General features: G+C 46.6%; 1 long non-coding RNA gene across 1 annotated transcript in view; it reads right to left on the bottom strand.

Moving 5' to 3' along the window:
- Positions 1-14,000: 14,000 nt before the first annotated feature.
- Positions 14,001-24,560, bottom strand: part of LOC132001654 (uncharacterized) — a 45,321-nt gene continuing 34,761 nt past the window's right edge. The window contains exon 3 of the long non-coding RNA XR_009399648.1: positions 14,001-14,033. This is a non-coding gene — a long non-coding RNA (uncharacterized LOC132001654). The remainder of the gene's footprint in view (positions 14,034-24,560) is intronic.

Here is a 24,560-nt window from a genome sequence, read left to right as displayed (position 1 = left end):
CCGAACTGCTCAGCCCCAGGCCCCAGTTCCCCACTCTGAAGATTCCCCTAAGAGCTGTCACCGCAACAAAACCCCTAGAGAGGAGTCGTAGCTCCTAGTTCAGTTCCTCCATTCGGTAACTTTCATTAATTCGTTCGCATCATGCCGATCCACCCTCCCAAACTCCCGCCCTCCCATCATTTGATGAGCAGCTATTCCAGACGCTGCCCGAAGCACGGGAGGGGGCAGGCAGGGGACAGAAGACACCCAGTCCCTCCTCCCAGCCCATGCAGTCATGGGAAGTGGTGACAGACACACCAACAACTGACCGGCTCCGTGACAGGCCTGCTGGTGCGGATCATGCAGGGAGGACTCTGAGGGAGACAAGAAGAGCCCCGTGGACAGGACGGGGACATGAACAATGTGAGGGTCACTGGGTGACCGGAGGGGCCATGACCTCAGGGAGAGGTCAGGGGGGACCCAGGGAGGGCCACTGAGCTGAGATGGGAAGTGGAGGAGGCAACATGCCCAGGGGCCCGGGAGCAGGAGAAGGTGGAGTGATTGTCCAAGCCCCTGACTCCCCGAAGTGTTCCAGGTGTGACATAGGTCGGGAAGTCGCCTCTGCCATAGGGTTAGCCGAGCTCATGTGCACAAAGCTGACCCCAGGGTGGCCCGTAGTCCGTAGTCTGTTGGCACCAGGACAGGAGAGCTGTGACGTTCTCACCGCTGTCACCACACACTTTGTTTCCTTCCATCGGAACTCTCAGGCTTCCCAGCCACCTGCTGTTTCGAAGTCTCAGAAACCGGCAAGGAGGGGTATTTGGGGTGAGCACTGCATCCCCTGGACACCCCCCACCCAGGGCTGTAGGGGGAGCCTGAGTGCCCGGAGTTCCCACCCACAGGGGTGCTCCCAGGTGCACAGGGTCAACCCGTCCCTGTCCCCACAGACCAGGGTGGTGGCTTGTGCTGACAGACCATCCTGTCAGAAATGTGGGGAGGGCCTAATTAATTATGATCATTGACACCTTCGCCAGATGCTACCATGGGATGTCTGATCTGATGGTAAAAGGCTCAGGTAATTCTGCTGGAATAGCACTTTCCAAGCAATGTGCTTTTATCTGGCTCATTAGGAAGCTAGGTTTATTTTGGTCCACCAAAATAAACCTAGCTTCCTAATGAGCCAGATTTTCATCCGCCAAAATAAACCTAGTGGTCCCAGCCGGTGCTTGCTCACCTCCTAGCAGGGTCAGAGGGTGCCTGGGCATCAGTCTGTCTCACTCCGGCACAGCGATGTCTGCTGGGAGAAGGACATTCTTCCTGGGACCTCAGCGCAGTTCAGCTCAGGAACTCTCCCATCTCCCCTCTGCTTTGTTGTCCTGTGGTCTGCAAAGTCACCTAACTATGGGGGGACCTCGCCAGCTTTCAGTCCCTTTCCTCCCGCCCTTGCCCCTCATCACATGGATCTGGGTCTGTTTTGTTCCTGATGTGCCCCGAGCTCCTGGAACAGTGTGTGGCACACAGTAGGTGCTCAATCAATGAACACATCTTTAATAATGACAGAACAGGTGCCAAAGTCTTGCTAAGTGATTAATCAGAGTTACGTGCTGGCACCATTCTAAGCACTTCCAAGGGACTGACTTCCTAATCCTCACAAAGCCCCCTGGGAAGGGTACTATGATCCACTTCCATTTTAAAGTGACTTAAGTCCTTTGACAAAAGCCACATGGCTGCAGTGTGGCAGAGCTGAACCTTGAACCTGGGTGTCCTCCAGGCGCCAGAGTCTGCCTCTGACCAGTTGAGCCCACAACTCAGCGCTCTGATTCTCTACCGTTGTGAAATGAACCACTCTAAAACTTGGTGGCCATAAAGAGCCCCCATTATATTTTGCTCATAATTTTCAGAGCGAGGATTTGGGCACCTGGAGGACAGTTTGTGTCTGCTCCGCAGGTACAGGCCTTTGCAGGGTGGCCCACAAGACTCTCACAGCGATGGCACAATGGGGCCTCTTACTTGGGTCTTAGCGCTGGCTGTTGGCTGGCTCCTCAGTCTTTCCCCCACCACACCGGCCAGGGCTGTGACGTCTGTCACATGCAGCCACCTGGCCTGGCTCGTTAGCCACCATGGGGTCACTGGGCATCTCTGTCCCCGTAACATCTTGGCTTCCTCGAGGCCAGTCGCACCTGTTCTACTGGCCTCCCCACAACAACTGGAAGGCGGAGCTGCCAGTTGTTTAAGTCCCACTCCCAGAAAGCAGCACAGCATCCCTGCTGCCATAGTCTACTGGTCACAGCCAAAGACCACAGGGGGACAAACCACACAGGACTACAGCCATGGAAACATGCACCCTGAAGTCCATGTGAATTCTGAAGGACAGACAGAGGCAGGTCCCATGTGTCCCCAGAGTCTTGAACACCCATGCTGTCCCATCTGTCTTTCCAATAAAGCACTCTTCTCCCCACTCCGTGAGACTTCCACACCTTCACCGGTTCCCTGCCTTGGCCCTTGGCTGCTCTGTGTCCTCCAATTCCAGCCCTAGGCCTGAGACAACCCCTAGGGGCCCCCAAAGTGTGGCTGACCACCTCCTGAATGGGGGAGGGTCTTGTTAACATGCTGACCCACAGGACCCTCCCCAGACCCCAGAACTAGTACACTGGGGTGGGGGGCAGGAGATCTGTATTCAACATCCCCACCCTGGGCAAGTCTGGCACTCTCCAGCATCTAGGAATCACTGTCAGAGTTTATGCCTCCTTGCCCACCACCCCCAGACCCCCGCATCTGTGCCAGGACCAGGCTGACCTCTGCCCCACGCCACCCCCCACCCCAGCAGCACTGGGCCCAAACCGTCACTGCTCTTGCATGAGGTGTCAGATGGGGCTCAGGACAGAAGGACCTGTCTAGTCTCTGCCCTTGGCTCCAGCCGCATCACACTGCCCCTCCCCCTAGGACCCCAAACCCCAGGCCCGAGGGCACAGATGGGTGCAGCCTCTGGGGGGCCCTGGATGGGGAGGCCCTGCCAGCTTTCACACTGGCTCCTCAGGAGGGACTGAGGGGCTGGGCTTCGAGTGCCCAGGCCAGGACCCTCAGTCCTGGAGTAGCAGGAAGGAATCCAGAAGCCCCCCATGTATCTATAACTGAAATGACCCCGCAGTGAGTCACCTGCCCATCCACAGCCCCTCTCCATCCACACCAGGCCCCAGTCCAGCCATAGGGCTGCACCCCCCAGCAGACCTGTGGGAGCTCCCACAATCAGAGCCCACCCGGTGCCTCGCAGGCTCCAGGTGGGCAGCTCAGTGAGAGACAAATTCAACTGTCCTATTTGTCTCCAGACTGTCTGCTGTCAGGAGCCTGGGGCGTGATGGAAAGTTCTGGAACCCCTGAGTTTGAGATCCCTGAGAGCTGGCTTTGTGCCAGCACACAGACTTCCTCTGCCTCCCCTCACCCAAGCATCACAACAGCCCCCGCCCATTGCTACCAGCCCATACCATGGATGAGGAAGCTGAAGCAGGAGAGATCCAGAGCCTGGCACCCCACCAGCAGGCCGAAGCTCCGACCTCCCACCCCCCAGTGCCGCCCCAGTGCCACCAGCTCTGTGGGCCTGGAGCCATCACCAACCCTGGGGCAATGACTTCGGGGCTCCACCACCAGCACTCCTCGGAACCAGAGGTCATGTCCAATGGCCCCACAGACACATCTATACCTGGGGTCCAGGCACCGTGTGAGCTCGGGTGAAAGTCATTTCCAACGGAGCCACTAACCAGGACCTACGGGCGCCAGTCCGAACCCATAACTAACTCTAAGTTTGCGTCCAGCCCATGCTGTGCTCTGTGAATGCTGAGTGGCCTTTGGCCAAAAGCAACAAAATTCTGACCTAGAAACGTGAAAAGGACTTTGAAGTTATGAGCCCCGAGCCCTGGCCTGCAGTCTGGCTGAGGACACGAAAGGAGAAAAGCAGAGCAGCCACTTCCCCTGTGCTCCTCCCTCCAGGCCTCCAGGAACCTCTGGGATGGAGAATAAAGGAGAAGGAGGTGCCCAGCACAGGGAGGGGCCCTGGCAGGGTCACCTTGCCCTTGAGGACTTCCAACCATCTCCAGCGGAGCAGCCCAGGGAGGAGGAACAAAGGGGTGGCTGAGACCCTGCCAAGGTCACTGTGTCTCCCTCTACACTTAGGGATAGAATTATCTAGCTTAGGCTCAAAGCTTAGATGGGGCCTCTTACTCCAGTCTGATATGAGTTTTGAGATCGGTTCACCTCTGGCTGACCATAGGAGGAAAGAATTTCAAGAAGGGAAGCAGAGAGCCATAGGGCTAAGCTTGCAATCTCTGACCTAACTTACCCACGCAGTGGTTTCTGGGACAAAGTGGAAGAGTAGAGGCAGGTCCCGTCTGCATGCGCTCACAATGCTGAAGATGCTGGGGTTCGGATCCCGTGGCCAAGAAAGAATTCTGGAGATGTCTTCTTTGCAAAAACATGGTTTTATTAAAGCATGGGGACAGGACCCTTGGGCAGAAAGGGCTTCACTTGTGTTGTGACGGTAACTGATTCTATACTTTCAAGTTGGGAGGGGGTTAGGGACAGCACATGCCTCCCAGGTATTTTGGAAACAAGGTTTCCAGGCCCCTGAGGGGGCTAGCTGTTGTTAGAGAAAGGTCATTCATTACTGTCTAGTCCAACCCTAGTCACAAGACCCCTCAGCTGCATATCGGTGGGCCCTATGCTTGGAGGATGACTGCCAGGATGTATCTTGGGGGGTAGATAAAGGATGTTTCCGAAGCAATCTTTATACATTAAAGATGACTTCCGAGATCCTGGAGGTCAAGATAATGTTAAGCTAAGGTTGCCTTCAGCCTTTAGTTAAGTATTAACTCAGAGGCAGTTGAGTTCCTACAAGAATGTCACTCCGCCTGTTTCAAGGACTTGTCAGTGGCTGTGAGTAGTAAGGAAATTCAATTTTTTCTTTTGCTTTTGTTTCCCAAGTCACTGACCACATATCAGTGGCAAGAAGCACAGGAAAAAACCTGCATGGGCTCCGGCCTTACAGCACAGTGACCTTGGCCCCAGTAACCATGGCTCTGATAAATTAGATCAGAGCTCCTCCTCCTTTGTGGGTTGGGAGTGGCCAGGGAGGCAGAGGTGGGCAAGGCAGGAATGAAGGAGAAGGCCCACTCCCCCTCCGTCAATCATACACTGTGGCCAATGCTGTCCACATCCCAGGCAGAGCCCCCCTCAACACGCCCCATCCCAGATCTTACCACTAGAGCATTCCAGCAAGTGCCCATGAGTCTCCATTTGAGGCCTCCTCTCGGGCGCATGCCAGGCAGACAGCCTTCTGCCAATGACAGGGAAGGACCCAGTAAGGACCTGGAGGACACCCCCCGTGGCTCCCTGACCCATTGGTGGGATAGCTGGGAGGGGTGTTCTACAAAGTCTCCTAGCATTCCCCGCTGGGAGTGAGCCCCAGTTGCCCTCAGTGGTAAGTGTTCAAAAAATGGACTTTGGCGTGCTGACGTTGAACCCTACCTAGCGGTGTGGCCTTAGGTACGTCATCGCAAGTGCCAACTGCAATATCCTCCTCTGTGAGAATGCTCACCGCCCCCGCACGTTGCTGGGGAGATTTGTGATCACTGGTGCCAAATGCTTGAACCAGCTTCTGTGTGCAGCTGGTGCTTCATCCAGTGTGTGTACCCTGGGTGGGGGGGGACATCCGTACTTTGCCTCCCCAGTACTCATGTCCTCTTATTTCAACAACAGCCCTTGATTTGGGAAAGGATCAAAGAAGGATACCCCCAGTTCTTCGACCCTTTGTCTGTGGTTCTGGGTGAGGCTTCCCCCCAGGCCCCAGCTAGCCAGGCCATGACATTAACTTGGCCATGGTAATTGGCTCAGGAATGGTCACATGGCCTAGAAAGAGCCAACAAGGTACAACAAAACAGTGGCGAGGAAAGCTGGGACAGAGGTGTGTGGTCTTTGCTTCCAGAATTGAACCTGAGGGGACAGAAAGCCTGCTGGTAACCTCCTGCCAGCACACAGTATCTGAGAATGGAGGCAATGGGACAGAACCAAGGCAAAGAGTGAGAGAGACTCAGAATCAGGGACATTGTCTTAGCTCCTTCCTGATTAAGCCATTCCTGAAGCCCCACTCTTCCACGTTTCACTCACCTATGTTAATACCTCCCCTTTGTGCTGAAGCCACGTGGATGTGGATTTTCTTCTTATCATCTGCAACCAGATGTACTGACACAGACACTTATTATTACTAATATTGTGGTTGTTGCTATTATTTACCATCAGTCTTGTTTCCCGATCTGTGTGAACGGGCTGAGCCTGATGGATTCCTAGAGTCCAGCTCCAACATGCTGGGATTCTAAGGAACCTGAGGGCCTGATGAGGCTTGGAGCTCCCAGAGGCATGAATGGATTTTCCTTGCTCAGTCCACGGGGAGGGCAGCAAGCAGTGGGAGGGATATTGATAAAGACAAGTCAATCACAGCTTTCACTTACTCTCCTGCTGGGGGATTTGGTTCAAGAAAAGTGGTGTCAGGGGAGGGAAGAAGAACACCTTGCTGGGTCCCAGGATTGCTAGAAAATAAGAGGAGGTCCTGGTGACAATGAAACCCACAGGCTCATGACCGTCTCCCCCAACTCTCGGGTTTGTAAAATGTATTCTTAACCATTTGAACCTTCTCATTGCATCAGAGCCCAGGAGAAAAAGGCAGCTCAGAGATGTTAAGTGGCTTGCCCAAGGTTGTACATCCCTCAGAGAGCTAAGCCAGCACTTGCCACCTGCCCAGTCCTCAGTCTCCTCAGATGGCTCTACAGCCTCCTGTCTCAGGTGTCCAAGGGCAGCTGAGCTGATGATGGACACTTCTGGCTGACCACACACGGCTGCTAGGTGGAAACTTCCTGCTATCAATTTGACCTCCCAGGGGCTTGTTAAGTGGGAAGAGGGCAGGAAGAGAGTAAGGGGGGGTGTCTGTTGTGTGCAACAGCACTGTGGCGTCCTGAAGCTAAGAACTTATGCACTGGAGCCCCGGAGATCCTGGCTCCGCCACTCAGATCAGTGGGACCTGGGACCCGTGACTTAACCTCTCTGTACCTTATTCCCTCCCCTGTAAAATGGGCACTAAAACAGTCCCTACCTAACTAGTCGGTCACCTAGTATTTACAGAGCTTCTCAGGGGTGCCAGGCCCACAGTGGGTGCTACATAAGGGTCCATGAGTAACCTATTTGTAGAGAGAACATGCTCCAGGATAGATAAGTCCCCTTGGGTCTCAGACGTCCTCTAAAACCTTGGCCCTGACTCTGAAGCCTTCACCACCACCCCCCCACCCTCCCCTCTTGACTATTCTGCACAATCCAAATGGCAAACAGCCCTCTTTTCTCTTGGGCTTTGTGCCTGAGCTCATCTCAGCCCTCGGGTCTGGCCTCCTTTCTCACCAAGCCTCATCCTTTTGGTCCTCTTAACCCAGCCGCTGAGGCTGCCTCTTTCAGGAAACCCTCCCTGATTCACCCTTGAGCCTGCATTCCTTCCTTCAGCTTCTCTCCAGTGTTCCTGAGCTCTGAGGCCAAGCCTTCAGTCCTGCCTCCACCCCTAGACACACACACACACACACACACACACCCTGACTGGCTCCAGTCAAATCACTGCCTCTCCCTGGGACTCAGTTTCCTCATCTGACCAGTGATGATGATCATGCTTGCCTGATGCATTTTACAGGATTTGGATGAAGAACAAATGGATGAGCGGCTAGGTCAGAAAGTGCTCTGAAATGCCAGGAACAATGCGGGGGCTGTGGTTGCGGTAGAGCTCTTATGGGGCTGAGGGTCCTGGCCACAGGTCCTGGGAGCTGACAGCTCCATGGTCAAGCCTGGGGGAGCTGCAGGCTGGTCTGGCGTGCATCTGGGCTCTGGTGCTAGGAGACTGGGTGAGTCACATCCTTTGCCTCTGGTTGGTTATTTCTCATCTCTGCAAGGGGGAGACCTTTTGCCTGCCTCCCAGGGGAGGCATAGCGGGTGGCGGCCAGGGAGGATGAGGGAAAGTCACGGACTGGGACAGGGAAGAGCCTAGGCGGAGCAGCATGGGAAGTGTCTGGTTGCACTGTGGGAAGAGAAGTGGGGCCAGGCAGGAAGGTTTAAGTCTGGTTACTTAAGGCGCTGGGGCCTGTGGCAGGAAACAGAGAGCCTGGGAAGGCAGCTTTCTGAAACGTTCACCCCGTATTCCACCCTGTCTTTCCTCTCTGTCTAAGGTGGGGGAAGCAAAACTGAGGTTAGGGGCTAGTGCAATGCAAACTAGCCATCAACTAGCCATCTTGCACCCTTGTCTCTGTGCAAAAGTGATGTGGCTGTTAAGAAGGTGATCCCAGGAATGCCGAGGGGAAATGTGTTTCTCCCCACATTCCTGCTTCTCAGGGCAAGGCAGCCCCAACTTCCCTCTTCCATGGCCTGGGAGGGAAGAGGGGCCAGGAGCCGGGCTGCCTGGACTGAATGTACCAGGGAACACACGAAAAGGCATAGGGACGCGTTAGAACCAGCCAAGTGCCGCTGCACCTCAGCCTCTCCCCCCCCATTTCCCTCAACGCCTCCAGCTTCCTCTCCAGCCTCCCACCTCCTTCTTCCACCAGGTGGCCAGGGCAATGTCTGAAAAAGTAGATTAGATCACATCCCTCCAGGCTCAAAATCCTTCCAGTGGCTTCTAGCAGCACTTGGGGGAAAACTTGCCATGACCTCCTGTCCACCCACAGTCTGGAATGCCTTTCCCCAGCTCTCCCTGCCCCCCCTCCCCAGCTTCTCCCATGTCTTTGATGTCTCCCCTGAACCAGATTCAGCCCCCACTATGTACCTATCATTCTCCATCCGGGCCCCTGGGATCTGGCTCCTCAGCACCCTGGCACCCTGGGGGGACAGGGGCTCTGTCTACCACTGAAACTCCAGTGCCCACCACAGGGCCTAGTAGGTGTTTGATAAAGTTTCATTTAATATGCAAGTGAAGGAATGAGTCAAGAGATTCATGTAATAGCGCATTCCTGTTTTACAGAGCAAGTCTTACTGGGTCACGGTACTGGGACTCAAATTCTTGTCTCCCAGGCCAGCCTCTGACTTACAGTTGCTCCTAATTTCACTAGGAACCCTGGGGAGAAGGTGGTGAGAAAGAGAGGGGCCAGAGGAGAAACACCAAATCCATTTATCTCTTCCTAGGTGAAGCTCCCCCAGCCCAGCTCTCCCCAGCATAAGAAGAGTTGGAGGACATCAGACAGGGGTGGGAGACAGGCTGAGGATCTTGGTCTTTGCTAAGTAAGTCCACAGCCTCTGGAGCCAGACTGACCATATTCAAATTCTTCATCTTCATCCCTGCAACCCTCTGATGCCATCCTATATTTTTAGCAAAGATAGTCCCCAAAACCCCACATTTGTCAAAATCCAGATTGGAGTCCATTGAGCAAGGCAATCTGAGATCTGACTGATACCACTGAGATAATTGAAAAGTAATGAATTTTAATTTTGTAAAAATGAATTTTAGTTTTGTAAAAAATGGCAAATGTATAGTGTAAAATATTCAAGGAATGCTGAATGTTACCAAGAAAAAGCTCAATATTTGCTGAATCTCATTCTAGGCACTTCTCCATGCACATATGCAGCATAGAAGGAAAGATGGATGAGGAAAAATGAAATTGTACATACTATTTTTAATTAAAAAGTACTGGAAGTAATTTTACTTAAATTTAACAGAAGGATTAAAAATTACAGTGAAATAAAATATTAACTTCAGATAAATGTTGCTTATACAAGAGATTTTTTTCCTTAAATATAGTTAAGAAGAAAACATAAAATATTAAGATGTTGTGGACATGCTTAAAAAACTGTTTTTATTATTACACTTTAATTTTAAATTGAATGTATTGAATCCTTGGTAATAAGGTTAGGAAATTAGCACACTTACACTGTTCCTTAAAACATTATTATTACCTTGACAGGATTCATAACATTTCATGCTGTTCTGGAAGCACAATTATCATGGCAACTTAGAGTGAGTTCTGCATTTAATGAGAATCCATTCTCACCCCTAGTCATCCCTTTCTTCCTTTTTTATCTTAACTTTTAACCCTACCTTTACCTTTCCTTTTTTCTATTTTCATTTCAAATTTTTGTTAATAGATTTTTTTTTCCCCAAAGACTCATGAATGTTGTTTCCTGAGCTCTGCACCGTTGTGAATGTCTCTATTGCCTTTTCACTAGAAAGACAACTTGGCTGGGTATAAAATTTAGGGTTGTACTTTCTTTCCCTTGGAACTTTGCAGACATTATTCCACTGTCTTCGAGCATTACCATGAAAATGAAGATATTTGTACCAGCCTGATTTTCTATGTTCTGATTTCAACTTTTTTACCTGAACAACCAAATGAATCTTTTCTTTTTGAAGCCCAGTGATTTCATTCAGACTTGTCTCAGAGATGATATTTCTTTGGCAATTTTTCCTTCAAGACTACGTGCACTTTAGATCTGGAAATTCCTATTTTTATATCAAGGCTACTGTCTTAGTATGTCTTTGAATATTTTTATACCATTTGTCCCAAGCAAGGCTGTCTTGTTGGATAACCTTTGTTTTTCTTTTATGCTTCTCATCATTCCAATCTTTGATCAAAAAAAGCTCTTCTTTTCTATGTAATGTTGTATCTCTTTCTCTAGCTTATCCACAATGTTCCCTATTGTAGCTTTAGCCATACTCATTTTGTTTCTAATGTGGTTTTCATCTCTTCTGTTTTTTTCCTCTCTCTCTCTGTTTCATTCTTAAGAATAGCCAGCTTGATATTCATCTCATGATGGCATTTTATAATCACTTTTTTCATTCCTCTTATTTCTTATTTGAGTCTTTCTAAAGAGACACTGTGTCCTTTGAAATTAAAGAACAAAGAATTTTTCCCCATTTCTTTGGGCAATTCCTCTTGTGATATATTTTCTCATCTGTCTTTGCTTATGTTCCCTTTCTCCTTTCTGGCAACATCCATACACATTCCTGTGTTGGTTTCTTATCAGCTTGTTTTGGATGGGACCAGCTTTCTGTAGAAGTGTAGCATGGAAAGGAGTGGGAGGACAGCCTCAGGAAGACTACAGCTTCCCTTTGGGTTTGTCATCTTGGACTCTCCCTTACAGAAGCCTGTGTCATGGGAACACAGCTTGGTGTTTGACACCCAGCAGTCAGCGTGAACCCAACAAAGTCCCTGGGGCATCTCAGTACTCTAAGCTAAGGATTTCTGGATAAAGTTCTCAGGTCTGGAATACTTCCTCTGGGATGTGTCCCATAAAGCCTCAACTTTTCCAGTCCACAAAACATATGGGGAATATTTGTGTGGATTCTCAGTTTCTTCTGTGTGCTGGTCTAGATTTCACAGTTTGGGGGCAGAAAGGCTTCAGGATTTGTGTTTCGGCGCTGTGACAATTTCTGATTTCAATAAAAATTCATGAAAAAAAATTTTCCCCTATCTACCATTTGTTGTCAATGACTTTCATCAATTTCAAGAGAGAAACAGGATTCAAATGTCCTTGGGCCATCATTTCTACCTGAAAATTAATATTTTTTCATCCTTTCTCTCTCAATTCTGACACCATCCCTAAGAGGGTCACTCTGGGCTGGATAGTGATGGCAGCAGGACTGATAGCTAGAGGACTGAGGGCTTGACTATAAAGCCAGCACACTTGGTCATTTTAGGTTAAGAGCAGGAGGTGCTCACAATCACCCTGCTCTGCGTTGGTGACAAATCCTGATATGTTTGTCAAAATTCTCTCATACTTTAGGTTTTGGTAGACTCAAGACCTACATGGTAAATGAGTAGCACTTACTATGCTGCTCCCACACTCACCACTGGTGGCAGACATCACTAATCAACCACAGTACTCTTTATTGTTCCTCTGCATCTTTCAACACTACCTTACAAGCAGACATTATCAAATGAAATAAAACCTAGTTGCCACTCCCATATTAGAAATTCTTCAGTCACATTAAACATTGACAGAAAAGTCATAAAGACCTGGATTGAATATTAGCTCTGTGACCTAAGCAAAGTGACCTCAAGCAAGTCTTTACTTTTCTGAGTCACAGATTTTTCATCTGCAATATCACATATTGTTATCACATATTATTATTGAAGTGGGAGCACCTGGGTGGCTCAGTCAGTTGAGCACCCAACTCTTGGTTTCTGCTCAAGTCATGATTTCATGGGTTAAGGGATCGAGTCCCACATCAAGTTCCATGCTCAGTGTGGAGTCTGCTTGATATTCTCTCTCTCTCTGCTCCTTCCCAATAAAATAAATAAATAAATCTTTTTAAAAATAGTTTAAGGGAATACATTAGCTATATTAGTCATGCCTACATTTAAAAAAATAAAACCTCCAAAACCTAGCAACTTAAAATAATACTCACTTATTTAGTTCATGAATCTGCAGCATGACTAGAGGATTCTTCAGGTCTGCACAGGCTTGGTGCATCTCACCTAGATTAACTCACCTGTCTGTGGTCAGCTGTCAAGTCAGCTGGAGTTGGTTAATCTTTGATGTCTTTACTCAATGAATGACAGTTATCTGGCTGTCACCTGGGGTGATGAGGGTGATTACACTATAGGGTCTCTCATCCTCCATCAGGCTAGCCCAGGCTTATTCCCATAGTGGTGATAGTATTCCAAGGGATCCCAATAGAAGAATTCAGGGTCTCTTGGGGCCCAGGCTCTACATTGTCATACTATTATTTCCATCCTGTTCTACTGGACAAAGGAAGTCAAAAAGCCAGCCCAGGTAAGGGAGGTAAGGGACAGGAAACAAATTTCACCACTTAATGAAAAGAGCTACAAAGTCACATCAAGGACTTGATTACCGGACGTGGGGAAGATTGTGGCCATTCTTGCCATGAGTCTATTGTGATGTTTTTACACACTAACAGCCATAGCTGATACCTAATAAGGGGTTTTAGGAAAAAATTAAAAGTCACAAATTGCCTACTTTTTCTCTTGGGGAATAGAGCTTATATAGTCTAGGTATGGCAAATAGATTATATCTCATTAATTAACTCCAGTATTGAAAGAGATTGCAAGGCCCACCTTTGGTGGGAACAGTGATGAAACCAATCCAGTCTTCATCAGTCTGTGACAGGGTGTGGTGTGAAGTGTGCCACCATGTGTGTGCTGGACAGTGAGACATGAACTTAGAGGAGTCAGGCCCTACTTCATCATGCCCTCCCCACTGTTTCTCATGGATCACACAGCAATGAAAAGAAAGATCTTCTTTTGACAACAGAGAACTTTTTGATAACCCTATGACAGTATGGTTGTCCACATTTTTTTCACCAAAGCTGATAAGGACCAGGATTAATTCATGCAAGAGGAGGTCATTGGACATAGCACCAGAAAGCCTGGATTCTGATCCTAGGTTCCTGTGGAGTAGCTATGTGATGTCAGGCAAGTTTCTTCCTTCCTGGGAGTAGAAGGTAGTAGGGAAGGGATGGTGGAGGAGAAGGAATTTTTTCTGGCCTGGAAAATGGGGTTCACCCAGATGAACTCTGAAATGTATAGAATCAGTTTGTCAAAGAGAAGCTGTCACTGAATCACCACACATAGCCTTTACTCCTACCTCCACCTTCTTCCTGGTTTCCTAAACAAACCCCAGAAGATTACTGTCTGTCCCCATGAAATTAATGGGCATGGATCTGTCTCCTCATTTCATGCAAATCCCAGCCTACCTTATCATGAGGGAGGGTTTGTTCATCTGTACTTTTGGTGACACAATCCATCCCTGTCTCCAGCTGAGTCTTTAATCCCTGCAATTTCCATAGTGCTAGTAATTAGGGGAAAAAGTTTGAAACACAAAATTTTTCACCGTCTATGAGATTACACACTTTAATGGAGTTTATTAAATTTATTTTGCAGTTACTGAGGAGATTAGATTAAGCTCACTTTGCAGCTCCAGAGGGCAAAACAAGGACCGTTGGGAGAATCTTCTAGGAGGTAGACTGGAATTCAAAGAGAAGAAGCACTTTCTGATGTCAGAGCCAGTTGGCAGCAAGTGAGTCACCCCTGGAAGACAAGGAACCAAACCAGTAGGGTAGAGAACTTGGTATGGTCACTGAGGGGGGTGGTGAAGAATAAGATCAGTGGGTCATATCTGGGTCTATTTCCCAACTTGCACCTCTCAAGGGTCTGGACCAAAGTTACTTTTCTAAGCTCCTGGCTCCCCAGTTTCCTCCTATGAGCTGGTGACAGCAGTGCCCAGCACAGAGCAATGCTTGGCATGTGGGCATTCTCTGATTTCGTTATTTAGAGTTGGAAGGGATCTTCTTTCCACTCCAGGTTTCCCCAATAACAGTTGTGGAAATGGAAGCAGAGAGAGGTTAGGTAAATTATCAAAGGTCATACAGCCAATAAGTGGTGGAACAGGGATTTGAACCAGGGCACTCAGGTTCTGGAAACTTTAGTGTCCTTAGCCACTAGACTGTTCTTCAGCAACAGAGGGGTGAATCACTTGATTCTTGAAAGAGTCCTCTACTGACTAGTCTGGAAGTTAATTTGGAAACACAAAATATGAGTCCTGTGATAGATTTAGAAACACAAGACAATCATCTTATGAAGAATGACCCAATGACACGTCGCATTTACTGGATTGGGGCTAGCTGTGGAGCATTTGCTTGGCACCATCTCTGGACTCACATCGATGTATCAAATTTCCATACTGGCCTTAGACCAAACTACTGGGGAAAATGGCATGGGAATTCCCCAAGCCAGTGGTTAGTGACAGGTATGTCACCGGGAGCAAATGTGCTCCTTGGGACCACTGTTGACAAAGACTCGGATTTAGGGCAAACACCAGAAAGGCCTATGTTATAGGGAACTGACATGAGGAGACAGAGTAGTGTGACCAGAAGCATCAGGGACTCTCAGAAGCAAGGACACATGAAACTTAGCCAGGCAAGAAGAAAGATAACAGAGACCTTCCTTGGAGGAAAATGTGGATAAAGTATTTTCACTGGTTGCCTAGGGAGGGAACATCAGAAATTCAGAGACTTTGTTCAGCCATTCATCAGTGAATTTTTTAGCAGCATCTACATCTGCCTTATGTGCTGGTACCACTGGGATGAACACGACAAGACCTTGCCCATGGGGCTTACATTGTCCAGAGCTTCCATCCCTCACAATAATGAATGCTGACCACTGCCATAGACACACCCCAAAATCTCAATGGCTTAAGACAGTAAAAACTTTGTTCTTATTCACATCACAGTCTGACGTGGGACTTTTGTGCTTCTTCATCTTATATATACACTGTCTGAAACAGGTGGACCCTGAGGTTTCCTGAGTGGGAAGAGAGAGATGGAGAAGTCACATTAGCTCTTTGTCCCTCAGTGACACCTGTTACTTCTGCTTGCAGACCATTGGTCAGAATAAGTCACATGGTGTGACCTCAACCACATGGGAGGCTGGGAAATGTAGGGCATATAGGCTATTAGGTGAATAAGGTCTTGGCCATGGGCTCCACTGAGATCGTTCAAGTTACATTTAGTCTTAAATTACCTGTACAATTATTGTCAACAGCTCTCTTCTCAGAGGTTGATAAGAAGGAATGTTCTCAAGGAAATATCCATTCAACATCCTAAAGCCATAAGTGTAGGAGCTCCTAAAGGCAATTTCACACACAGTCCAGTGGATGGGGACAGACCCACAGAAACATTCAAATGCCAAACCAGAAAGACAGCCCCTTAGAGAATTTCCCCTTGGCCAGGCTTAGCGTGTCCTCCGGCTGACAAGAAACTTGAATGCCACCTTTCTTTGGGATGTGACAGGAAGGGGAAGAGAAACAAGATTGAGGTGAAGGCTAAAGTCCCCAAGAAGAGCCTCACTAGTGGAAAGGATCCAGGGGCCGGCTCTGAGTGGGGTGTTCGATGACAGTGACCAAAGCGCTAGACTCGAAGCCCGATTCAAATGTGACAGCAAACAAACCAGGAGACATGGTCCATTCATCATGTCCCTTGATGTGAGGAGTGTTAATGTTTCTGAATGACCAGGGCCACTTTCCCAGGAGGCTTCTGGAGCCAGGAAAGCGAAAGGCACAGAGTCATGGGTGGCCTGTCTGGGCTGCCTCATCTCAATGACAACCTCCAACTGTGCAGTGTTCTCACATTCATTACATCAAGAATCTATGTTGAGAACAAGAGTTGGCGGTGGTGGGGTGAGGGGTAGGGTTAGTCCTTGTTATCCATACATATCAGAAGCAAAAACTGAGCCACAGAAATGGCAGTGCTGAGTCTCAAACCACGCAGCTGGTGTGTGAAGGAATGGGCTGAGGAAATGTGTTCTGTGGTCCTCCACATTGCCATATTCCTCTCCAAGAACCAGAGAAGTGACCAGGCCTGAATTCAAACAACAACTGCTATTTGGAGGTTGATACAGAGAAGAAGGTCTGAGCCCTCAAGTTATCAAACACAAACCCAGCATAGACACTTCTCCAGAGTACAAGGCCAGGCCAGGCCCACTGTTCATAGCCCTCTAGTGCCTGTCTCCCAGGCTGGTGGCCTGTGGGACCAGGCCATTCTGAACACACTCATTAACAAAGATCTAAAGAGAAAACGTGCAAAGACAAGCCTTGGGACACTGCTAAAGCCAAGTGCAGACAATGACCCAAGAAAACACAGGGAGTGGTCTAGGTAGGGCAGCAGACTCAGGGAATGTTCACCAGGATTCATCAGAATAGCCAGAGCAATTGATAAAATCCAGAAACTTATCTTTATTTGTTGGTGTAGTATGCCAACCTGAGCTCCGGGTGTTTCCATACTGTGCCAGTTCCTCTCCCGGTACCCTCCCACTTCCTTACTGACCAACCCAGCAGGGGCCTCTGGGGCTCTGGCCATCTCTAACCTGAATGGTCAGCACCCTTGGTGTACTGGTTGGTAAATATTTTCAGTCCTACCCTTGCTCAAAAGACTATTTTTGCCTGTTTGAAACCTACTAGAAACTCACTAGAATACCATCTCTTCTATTTTTCTTTGAGAACCCATCACCTCCTCCTCCTAGGTCCTCAGTGCTTTGGGTTCCAGAAGATGGACTCATAACGTTGGCCTGGCTGATTAGTAATTGGAAATGTTGAACATAATGTCTGGTCATAGTAACTGGCTAAAGGATAGGCACATGACTCAGAACTGACCAATGAAACTCTATCCTGAGACTTTTTCTGGAGTTGCTGGACTAGTGAAGCTGTTCCATCCGCTGGAACTTCTAGGGGCCTCCAAGAAGAAAGAAGCTATGAGGTAGAGAAGTGAGGAGAAAAACAAAAGCCATATTAGAGGGAGAGATGGATTCCTGGAGATCTCATCTGATCACCTGGATCCAGCCATACCTGAAATTCTCCCAGACTTTTCATAAAAAAACCTAAATTCCCTCTTTTGCATTCCTTTCCCTTATAATAAAAATTGTCCTGACTAACATAATTATTATCCCAATGAAATATTATTCCCATAAATTAACTTATCTAGTCACACACCTGGTCAAGCACAGGGATTCAAGCCTCAATCCAGTTGTCTCTAACAGTAAAGATCTTTCCTCAAAGCGTTAAGACTGGAAACCAAGGGAAGCAAAGTAACAAGCCCTGCTCAGGATGCAATTTGCAGAGTCTGAAACCACTCAGCAAGGCAATCTAATTTGAGGTGGTCCAAATTGCAGACAATCTCCACAATTTCCTGGAATCCTCGCCGCTTACCTCCTAGGGCCAGGCTATCCACGGACCATGACAGTTCTGTTATCAGGCTTGGCAGGACACAAGCTGTTGCTGTGACTGCCAGTCCAAAAAGGTAGTGAGGTGCAGTAGAAGGTAATTTTCCTTCCTCTCACTTGCTGGGGAGCAGCTCCCCAGCAGCCATTAAGATAGTCTGGTGGGGGGTGCGAGAGTCTCCAGGAGACCAAGAGCTCAAATGAACCTTGACAGGTAATCATTCCCCAGAGTAGCAAGTGAATTGTGATTAGCACTCCTGACAAGAGAAAAAAGTGGCCTTGTCTCCACCAACTCCCTAGGACTCCAGCCAAGAAGTTGTTCAAACCAGTGCAGCTTGAAGCCTCCAGGTGCTATGGGATCCTCTTTCTGTTACAGTTCAATATCCACAACCCAAAAAGCCCTTCTAGATTGTTCTCTCCTTGTGTATTGGGGCCTAAAAGTCAAATGAAGCACAGACCACGATCCCTGAATGGTCCCATCATCTGCCTCTCCTATACAGTGATGCCCTTGAAGATGGGAAAGGTCCCATGCCGCTGTTGGCTCATCAAGCCCTGGCAGAGTGCCAGCACTTTAGATGGTTTCGTTATCTATTTGTTGAATGGTCGAAGAAATGAAAACCTAACAGAACCAAACCGAGCTTCACAGGTGGGGGAACAGAGAACCCATAGTTCATTTGTGGTCTGGACTTTGGAGCAACCACCACCAGCTAGGAAACAAGTGGGTTGGGTCACTCTATGACCCACTTTGCCCAGGACAGTAGGGTTTATGCCCATTTCCCTGGTAACATCACTAATAGCACTTCCTCTCACTCTCAGAAGTGTCCCCATTTGGATGATTTTTCAGGGTTACCAGGGGGTCGGTCTCTGGAGAGAAGGTGGAACCATTATCAACTAGTAACCAAGAAACATGGATGGGGTTCACCTTCATTCAGTTAGTCCTCACAACCAGCATCCATTCTCTGTGGCTCTCTCCACAATGTGAGCTTTCAGGTGTTAATAGAGGCTCCATGATGAAGATGTCCTATGACCACATAATTTTTGGAAAGCCTGAGTTAAACGACAATAAACTGGTTTACACCACAGCATTTGTCATGCCCTTGCTACACTAATAAGAGCAGCAGCAAGAAAGAAAAGTCTTTCCCAACACCAGGACTCCAAAAAGGAACTGGGGTGGGATAAGTCTTTTTACTTTTCCCCTCTAGTTTATTCCTTTACCCAGACACATTACTGTGCTTCAGAGTGTTATTGAGTTAACAGGAAGGAAAAACACACACACAAGTATTTTATGATGCTAAAGAGAAGCTCAGAATGATGCGTTTTGCTCAGTCAAGCAAGGCAAGGGGTTTTTATTATGCAAACATGAGCTCTAAGCTTAGTGTGCAGTGAAATGGAGAGGAGAATGGACATAGGAAGGAGATGGATAAAATTTAGCAGGAGAAGGAAACAAAGAGAAGCAGCAATCAGGAGACCCTAAGCCCTGGGGAATTTGTGGACCTCTTAGGGATTCCTCTGGGCTTTGCACAAGGCATGGGATGGGGCTCCATCCAGTTTACAAGACACTAAATGAGAGGGTGACACTAGTTATCTGGAGGACTTGGGCCAATCCAGCTGGTGCTGTATGAGGTGTGGGTATTGTGTGATTCTGAGTCTGCAGTGTTACAATGGTAGGTTGGATTTTGGTTCCCAATTCTTCACTCCCTTCTGCCTCTGCCATGTGGCCTTACAGTGCAATGGAGCAGAGAGAATGTATTTGCCAGCTTCACTGGTCTTGGGCTTGCTCATATGACTTGCTTTGGCCAATGGAACCAGGGTGGAAGTGAAAGTGGCAGCTCCAAACTGAAACCTTAGGAAGTAAGGGGGCTCCTTCAGAGTCAGAGTGTATGGGAGAAAAGCAGAGGGAAAGGGGAGCTTGAGCCATTCAACAAAGCTATGTATGAAGTCCTGGACCTATCCCCAAGCTGTGTATATAGGACACTGACCCAAAACAACATACTAAAAGGCTTTGAGAACTGCATAACAGTGGTGTGTATCCTCTGGGATACACACACATGGGGAATATTCTAATAGGACTGCAAAGTCTTTGAAAATTTAACTGAAACTGAAACCACAATCCACAGGAGATGGATGAACACTTGTGGCCCAGACCTTACCAAGCTGACTGTTTACTTGAAGGGGAAAAAAATTCTGAAAAAAAAATTTTGAAAGAACCCGAAGTTTCAAAACATCCGGCATATAATCCAAAATTACTCAATATACAAAGAGTCAGGAAAATCTCAACAACTTGCAAGAGAAGAGATTATCAGTAGATGACAATTCCAAGATGACAGATATGTTGAAATTATCAAAGATTTTTAAAGCAGCTATGGTAACAATGTCCCATGAAATAAGGGAAAATCATCTTAAAACAAATGGAAAGACAGTGGGGTACCTGGGTGGCTCAGTCAGTTAAGGGTCTGCCTTCTGCTCATGTCATAATTCTGAGGTCCTGGGATTGAGCCCCACATTGGGCTCCCTACTCTACGGGGAGTCTGCCTCTCCCTCTCCTTCTGCCTGCTGCTCCCCCTGCTTGTGCTCTCTATCTGTGTCAATAAATAAAATGTGTTTTAAAAATGGAAAAACCAAAATTCTCAGCAGAGGAATAGAAGCTATAAAAAAGAACCAAGTTATATTGGTCCTAAAAAGGAAGAAAATTCTGACTTATCTATAGCATGAATGGACCTTAAGGACTTAGGCTAAATGAGATAAAACAATCACAAAGAGACAAATACTGTCAATCCACTTACAGGAGGTACTTAGAGTAGTCGATATCATAGAGACAGAAAGTAAAATGCTGGTTGCCAGGGCCAGGAAGAGGTAGAAATGAGCATTATTATGTAATGTACAGAGTTTTACTAGATGAAAACCGTTAGAGATGAGTGGCTGGGGTGGTTCCACAACATTGTAAATATATTTAATTCCACTAATGTACATTTTTAAATTGTTAAGAGGGTAAATATTATGTTATGTATACTGTACAATAAGAAAAATGGGGATAAACATAACCAAAGGGGAATTTTAGGGAAAAGGGACAGGACACAAATTACTGACAATAAATGAAAGCAGGGGCTTCACTATTGGAATAAACAAATACTACAAACAACTCTATGCCCATAGATGAAATGGACCAATTTCTGAAAAGATACAAACTATGGAAGCTGACTCAAGAGGAAATCAACAACCTGAGTAGCCCTATATCAATTAAGAAATGAAATTTGTAGTCAGAAAACCTTCCAAAAAGGAAAATTCCAGGCACAGATGGTTTCACTAGCAAAACCTACCAAGGTTTAAGGGACATAATAATATCACTTCTATACAATCTTTTCCACAACATAGAATAAGACAGAAAGCTTCCCAACATACTTTATGAGGTTGGCATTGATGTGATAACAGAACCAGATAAAGACCATATAAGGAAGCAGAAGTTTAATATTCCTTGTGAATATAGATGTAAAAATCCTGCACAACTCAAACCCAAACATATATAATAAAAATAGTTCATCATGTCCCTTTTTTTTAATTCCAGGCATGTAAGACTGACTGAAATTTGAGGATCAATCAATGTAATGTACTATATCAACAGACTGAAGAAAGAAAAACAATATGATCGTATCAATCAATACAGAAAAGACATTTCATAAAATTCAGTATCTGCTCATGTTTAAAAAGAAAAACTGTTGACAAACTAGGAATAAAAAGGAACTTCCCTAACCTGGTAAAAAGACATCTACAGAAAATGTACAAACTAACATCATACTTGATGGTCAAACACTGATGGCATTTCTCCTGACTTTGGTCAGGAGACTTTGGTCTTATTCAGTAGCATACCAAAAGCCCTAGCCAGAGCAGTAAGAAAAATGAAAGACATAAATTGCATAATTTAACTAGGTATTCATATATCAAAACTTCAGGCAGTACATTTAAATTTACATAATTTCTGTTTGCCAATTATACCTTAATAAAGCATTAAAAAGGAAATAAAATTATCCTATCACAGGTGACATTATCTATGTAGAAAAATCCCAAAAAACCTATAAAACCTGGCTCCCAAAACTAACAAGTTCTGTGAAAATCATAGGATTAAAGTCAACATATACAAATCTCTACAAATTACCATGAACAGCTAGAAATCAAAATTTTAAAACCAGTAAATAATAAAATTCGCAATAGCTCAAAAAATTTTAAAATACTTAAGTATAAATGTAACAGAGTATATATAGGATCTACATGTTGAAAACTACCCCCTCCAAAAAAAAAGAACAATGAAAGAAATCAAAGAAGACTTAACTAAATGGAGAGACAAATTATACTCATGAATGGGAAGGCACTCTACGGTTAACATGTTGATTCTCCCCAAATTAATCTATAGATTTAACACAACTACAATGAGAATTGTAACAAAATATTTTGTTATATATAGACAAGTCAATTCTCAAATTTACATGAAGAGACAAAGGCACTGGAGTAGTCAAAACAATTTTAAAAAATAAGAACAAAATTCTTAAGGATCCAACCTTGCTGATTTTAAGACTTACTATAAAAATACAATAATCAATCCTGTGCTCTTGGTGAGAGGATAAGCATCAGATCAATGGAACAGAATAGAGTCCAAAAATACACCCACACAAATATGGTCAATTGATTTTTTTGACAAAAGTGCAAAAGCAATTCAGTGGATAAAGGATCTTTTTTTTAATAAATGATGCTGGAACAATTGGCCATCGTTTGCAGGAAAAAAAAACCTTTAAAAGTTATCTCACACTTTACATAAAAATTAACTCAAAATGCATCATAGACTTACATGTGAAATGTAAACCTATAAACTTTAGAAAACGTAAGAGAAAATCTTTGTAAACTTGAATTAGGCAGAGTTCTTAGATGTAACATCAAAAGCACAGTCCATCAAAGAAAAAGTTGATAAACTGGACATCATCGGATGAAAAACTTCATCATCGGATGAAAAATTTCATCATCGGATGAAAATCTTTCGCTCCACAAAAGACATGGGCGAGAGAACTCGTCATCAGAACAGATGAAGAACTCTCCAAAGACAACAATGTGAAAACAAACAACCCAAAGAAAAAACAGTCAAAAAATTTTAATTGAAGCTTCTCCAAGGCAAGTGTAGGAGTGGAAAAGGAGCACATGGGAAGATACACAACATCCTTAGTCCTTTATTGTAGTGTCATTAGGGAAATGCATACAAAAACACAATAGACAGCACCATCCATCTATCAGAATGGCTGTTGGTTTCTTAAGTCATGGTACTGTTGAGCGCTGACAAGCACGGAGAGCAACTGGGCCTCCCCTACAATTCGAGTTGGAACATAAAGCAATAAAATGCAAAATGGTTGGAATGGAAGGGGGGAAAGAGCTATGCAGTTTCTTCTGAAGTTGAACATACACTTAGCATGTGACCCAGCAATGCTAATCCTAGGTCTTTATGCTGGCGAAGTTAAAAACTTGGCTTCATACAATAATCTTTCTATGAATGTTCACAGCAGTGTGATTTACAATCACCCCAAACTGGACACAACTCAAATGTCCTTCAACAGGTGAATGGATAGAAATCCCAGTACAACCTGTCAGTGGAACAGCGCTCGGGGGGACCAGACCCCTGACACATGCTCATCATGGATACCTGTCGGACGAAGCCAGAAGCAAAGGGCTTCCTGCTATATATCTCCATGTGAATGACATTCTGGAAAAGGCACAGCTTTTACACACAGCAGGCCAGTGGTTGGCAGGCTTAGAACTGGGGCAAGGGTGTGGCCACAAATGGGTAAGTAGGGAATTTGGGGGTGATGGGAGTGTTCCATCCGAACCTGACAGGAATCACAACTCGGAAACCTGTACACCACAAAAAGGTGGATTTTACTGTATGAAATTTTTAAGTGTTTAAGACAAAGTGATATTTAAAGCAGAGTCATTGAGAGTTCCTCTTATGGTCTTGTCCTTGGTCATAGAAGAACATGCTTAGGGGAGCTACTGTCTCAAGGAGAGACCTGAGGACAGACCCGGCGCACACCCCACCCTGAAGAAGAGCTCCCTCACCTGCCATGAGCAAGAAAAATATGTTTCTTATTATAATGAGTTTGAGTTTGAGATGACTAATTATGTAGCAAAAAAAACCTGACTAATACAGTTATACAATTTGATTTGATTATGGAAAACACCTGTTAGCATCTCCCAGCACCCCACGTCCCTTGGAACTGGCTGCTCAGCGAAGGGGACATTATTCTCCTGGAATCAGAACATCTCACAGCAAGACATGAGGAGGCCAGTTTAACGTCAGACATCCCTTCACCCACCTGATGAGCCCTGACCCTCACTCCCTGCTCAGGTCCCTCTCATTATCTGTGAGCGGCCAGGGTGCGGAACACACACTCAGGCCTCCATCCACCCTCAGCCACCCACACTGCCCTCTCCGTGGACCGCCAACCCCTCCAAGCCTTCGAAGTGGCCTGCCACCCCCGCCACCAGTGCCCAGGGTTCTCCCTGTCAGAGGGCCAGTGAGCTCAGAAGGCCCTATCTCCGCCCTGGATGTGACCTGGGTACCCTCGCAGCAGTGTAGGGGTGCTGGGCCTCATGCAGCATCTCCTGACACAGCCAGACTCCAGGCCTCACCCCTTTGCCTGGGGGGATGGGAACCCTGTCCAGGGAACCGGAAAGGAAAGAACACAAGGCATACATCCCTGCCACCTCTGTTCCCTCTTTCTGCCCAGGCACCTGCCTCCTGAAATAAACCCCTCCCTCTGTTCATCCTAAGCATTTAACTCAGACCAACAAATACTCAGGATGATACCTAAC

Source organism: Mustela nigripes, chromosome 14 (assembly GCF_022355385.1).
Source record: "Mustela nigripes isolate SB6536 chromosome 14, MUSNIG.SB6536, whole genome shotgun sequence".
Lineage (NCBI taxonomy): Eukaryota > Metazoa > Chordata > Mammalia > Carnivora > Mustelidae > Mustela > Mustela nigripes.
This window is presented reverse-complemented; position numbering and strand designations above follow the sequence as displayed.